The sequence below is a fragment of the Gossypium arboreum genome, chromosome 11 (genome assembly GCF_025698485.1).
Source record: "Gossypium arboreum isolate Shixiya-1 chromosome 11, ASM2569848v2, whole genome shotgun sequence".
Classification (NCBI taxonomy): Eukaryota; Viridiplantae; Streptophyta; class Magnoliopsida; order Malvales; family Malvaceae; genus Gossypium; species Gossypium arboreum.
In genome coordinates this window covers 100,140,781-100,145,560 of record NC_069080.1, presented here as the reverse complement: position 1 = coordinate 100,145,560, position 4,780 = coordinate 100,140,781, and the positions used below count along the sequence as shown (strand labels likewise).

The 4,780-nt window shown below is 36.9% G+C and overlaps 1 non-coding gene across 1 annotated transcript; it reads right to left on the bottom strand.

Moving 5' to 3' along the window:
• Nucleotides 1-2,539: 2,539 nt before the first annotated feature.
• LOC128284760 (small nucleolar RNA R71) lies at nt 2,540-2,646 on the bottom strand. The gene has a single exon (XR_008275182.1). It is a non-coding gene; the product is annotated as a small nucleolar RNA R71 (small nucleolar RNA).
• Between the last annotated feature and the right edge of the window lie 2,134 nt (nt 2,647-4,780).

Genomic DNA, 4,780 nt, shown 5'->3' with positions numbered 1-4,780 from the left:
ACTTGCTCCTTATCAAACAACTGTAAGGAAAGTCACTCCAAGCTAAGGTGCTATATTGTAAACAAGCATCAAAAGAGCATATAAAATATATATTTCAAAGTTTCATCTCAAATTTGATCATCCTCCATGTTCATGCAACCAATCATTGCAAACAACACCCATATCTACATACAGTCTATATTCTAATTGTAACGTCCCAAATTTGATAAATTTGTTTCTGTAAGTTTCTAACACAAATGTGTATCTACTTCAGAGGTTAAGTGCTCTGGGTGTGTGTGAGAGGTCCCAAGTTCAAGCCTTGCATTTGGCAAATTTTGGCTTTTCCCTGAATTAAGTCTTAACTTCTAGTTAGTAGGCTTATATTAAATTATTTGTAATTTCATAGCAGAATGGATCTACTGGTCTGGTAGTTAAGATGTGTGTTGGTGTGTTGGAGGACTGGAGTTTGAATCCCTGCATGAGCAAGGGAGTTTGAACTCTATCAGATTTTAGTGGTTTTCAAATACTAAAGAAGTTGCGATTGGGTAGTAATGGGTAGTTGGGGGAAATTTTGCTAAAAATTGCCACATAGGTGGCCGGCCAAGGGTTGGCTCTTTGGATGCTATTTTTAGCAAATTTTAGCTGCCACACTCAGCTATAAAAGCCCTCCTTGGCTGATCATTCAAAGCATCTCATTCATTCTTTATTCATTTCACAACACTTCTCTCCTCTCTTATTTTTTTCTCTAATTTTTCCGTTTCAATTCCCTTGCTCTTGTGCCAATTTCTTCCCTTGGAAAAGGAGTGTTCTTAAACCATTTTGGAGTAGCAATTGAGTGTTCATCGAAGCCTTGATCGGTGAGGACAACAAAAAGGAAGAACAGAGCAACCAAGTCAAGCCTCGGAAAACTACCAGATTCGATTCTTGTTCCCTATCTCTTTAATTTTTGTTGTTGTGATGAACAAATCTATGAGTATTCATGTTGTTGGAATGGTTAATTTAATCAGCTTAGCTTGAATTTAATTCGTGGTGGGTTGATTGCATTTCGTCTTCTTAAATTGTTAAAATTGTGTTTATGTTGCTATAGGCCTCGGTAAAATGATTAATTAAGTAAAATCATGCCTAAGTTATTCTTGCATTACGGCTGTGAGGTAATTAATGAATTAATTATTTAAACGGATTGAAATTGTAATTAATTGACACAGTACTTGATCACTGCATGTTTATTCTTCTAAGGTACCTGAAGGTTAAATTAGCAATGTATCTGGCGTTATTATTGCCTTGTGTAACTTGCAAGATCATTGTGATTAAACTGTTTCAAGGTAGGGATACCTTGTTCCTCACACAGTCTTTTATATGCTTGTTAGATTTAATTAATTGTTTGAATTGACATAGGGATATGCAAGAGATTAGTTCAGCTTAATGAGTATGTATGTGCAATAACATGTTTGCTTACTAGAATCTGTTTAGTCGGTTGAATTGACATAGGAATATGTCAAGAGATGAATGGATTTTGGTATGTAAGTATGTTCATAAGTTAGCAAATTACCGGGTTGCCGTGATTTATTCGTAACAATATAAACATAAGTTTAATAATTCTAAGATGGGAAGTGTAATTAATCCAACACAATTATATCATCTTGACTAAATCTTATTTTGAAATCGTGCATTAGAACTTTCTTTTACTTCATTTTTTATTTATTTTAATTTTCTTAAGGTTTTAATCACCCTCTTTAAACAAAATATTTTTCTTCACCAAAGTGTTTTAAATTGCATTCATAAATAATCCTTTTCACAGTCCTTGTGGATACGATAACTCGACATTTACTCGTCACTTTATTACTTGTTGCGATTGTATACACTTGCACATTTCCATCGTTCCAAGTTTTTGGCGCCGTTGTCGGAGACTATTTTGAAAAGAAATTATTTGTGAATTTGTTAGTTTACATTTTGGTTTATTTTTTTCTGTTTAATTTTTAACTTAATTAATTTTTCTATGATTATTTCAGGTGTTTATGAGTATTGACCGAATTATTGACCTACTCCATGTAGACCTTGAGATAGAAAAAACTTTCTGACAGCGAAGAAGACAAGCAAATCAGAGGAAGACCGAAGAGATGAACTTCGAAAATCCAATCCAAGGAAACGGAGCAAACCCTGCTCAAAATCCTATCCTTATTGCTCATGATAGGGATAGAGCTTTACAACAGTATGCCGTGCCAGTATTTAATGATCTTAATCTAGATATTAGGATACCCAAAATTGAGGCACAATAGTTCAAGTTGAAGTCAGTCATGTTCCAGATGCTTCAGACAGTGGGCCAATTTAGTGGAATGCCTACCGAAGATCCTCACCTACACTTAAGACTATTTTTGGAGGTGAGCGATTCTTTCAAGTTAGCCGGAGTACCCGAAGATGTATTACGATTGAAGTTGTTCCCATATTTGCTGAGGGGCAGAGCTCGAGCCTAATTGAACTCATTGCCACTGAACTCAATTTCCACATGGAAAGAGTTAGTAGAAAGATTCCTTATGATGTATTTCCCGCCTGGAAGAATGCTAAGTTGAGGAACGAGATCACTACCTTCCAACAAATGGATGATGAGTCCTTGTATGAGGCATGGGAAAGGTACAAAGAGTTATTAAGAAAGTTCTCTCATCATGGAATCCCACATTGCATCCAACTTGAGACATTTTATAATGGTCTCAATGCTCATATGAGGATGGTAGTGGACGCTTCTGCTAATGGTGCTCTCCTTTCTAAGTCTTATAATGAGGCTTATGAAGTTATCAGAAAGATTGCCAGCAACAATTACCAATAGCCAACCAACCGAGCAGCGTCAGGAAGATGAGGTGCTGGAATACATGAAGTAGACGCTTTTACTTCACTCACATCTCAGGTATCATCAATATTCTCAATGCTTAAAAATCTTACTACTAATGGGTCTAACAATTTTGCAACACAGCCACCAAATCAATTTGAAAATATAGCCTGTGTTTACTGTGGGGAAGGACATTTGTTCGAAGAATGTCCATCAAACCCAGAATCCATGTACTACATGGGTAACCAGAACCAAAACCGAGGAAGGCAAGGATTGAAATCCAATTTTTATAAAACATTGTTGCAAAACCACCCGAATTTTTCCTGGAGTAACCAAGGAGCTGGAACCAGTAATACTTATGCCCAACCTAGATCGATCTAGTCACTAAGTTTTCCCTAACAAGTTCAGAAACCAACCCAAGCTGAACCATCCAATGGCTTAGAAAATCTGTTGAAGGCATACATGGCCAATAATGTCTCCTTAATTCAAAGCTAAATAGTTACATTGAAAAACCTAGAAAACCAAATGGGCTAGCTTGCAACTAAACTCAGGAACCGACTTGAAGGTGCTTTATCTAGTGATACGAAAAATTTTTAGGAATCCGCAGAAGGAGCATTGCAAAGCATTAACATTGAGGAGTGGAAAGACAGTAGAGCCCAACACCATTGAAGCTGAGAAGGAGTAAGTTGATGCTCAAGAATCAGAGGAAGTTCAACTGAGCATTGAAATTCCAGTTTCACAAGAACCAGAATCTGCAAAACCTGACAAGGTAATTTTAGAACCAGCTAATTTTGATCAACTAACAACCCTGTCAAATGCAGAATTGCCACAGAAGATGAATCAACCAGTTCTAGTAAAGAAACCACCACCACCCTACCCCTTAAAGACTTCAAAAGTAGAAGCAGGAGATTCAATTCAAGAAGTTCCTATACGTACTCAAGCAACTGCATATCAACATCCCGTTGGTTAAAGCACTTGAGCAAATGCCGAACTATGTCAAATTCATGAAGGATATCTTGTCCAAAAAATGAAGACTCAGAGAATTTGAGACGGTAGCTCTGACGAAGGAATGCAGTGCATATCTTCAAGACAAACTACCCCTAAAATTGAAGGATCCTAGATGTTTCACCATACCTTGCAATATTGGAGCAACATATTGTGGTAAGGCATTATATGACTTGGGTGCGAGTATCAACTTGATGCCTATGTCAATATTTAGAAAGTTGGGGATAGGTGAAGTTAGACCTTCTATGGTTACACTTCAATTAGTAGATCGATCCTTAGCACATCTAGAAGGAAAAATTGAGGACGTATTGGTACGTGTAGATAAATTTATTTTCCCTGCTGATTTTGTTATCCTAGACTTTGAAGTAGACAAAGAAGTTCCAATTATATTAGGGAGACTGTTCTTAGCAACCGGAAGGACCCTTATTGATGTGTAGAAGGGCGAGCTTACTATACATGTTCAGGATGATCTGGTAACATTTAACGTTTTTAAGTCTATGCGATTTCCTGACACAATTGATGATTATTCTACAGTATCTGGCATAGAAGATTTAATATAGAGAAGGAGCTCAACTATGTAGAGGATCCATTGGAACAAATTTTGACATCAAATCCGCCGAATGATGAAGAGGAGGATAAGTACTTAACTTTGTTAGAAGCTAATCAAAGCGGATTTATTTCGTAATCTCGCTTTGAATCTTTGGAGTTAGAGGAAAGGGATTATGCCCAACCAAAAGCGTCAATCGAGGAGCCACCTAAATTAGAACTCACGGTACTACCTTCACATCTAAAATATGTTTATTTAGGTAACTCTTCTACCTTGTCTGTGATTGTTTCGGCATAATTAAGTACTGAGCAAGAAGAGAAACTCATCTTGGTGATGAAATAATTCAAGAAGGCTATAGGATAGACCATAGTCGATATCCGCGGTATTAGCCCATCTGTATGCATGCAGAAGATCATACTAGAAGATGG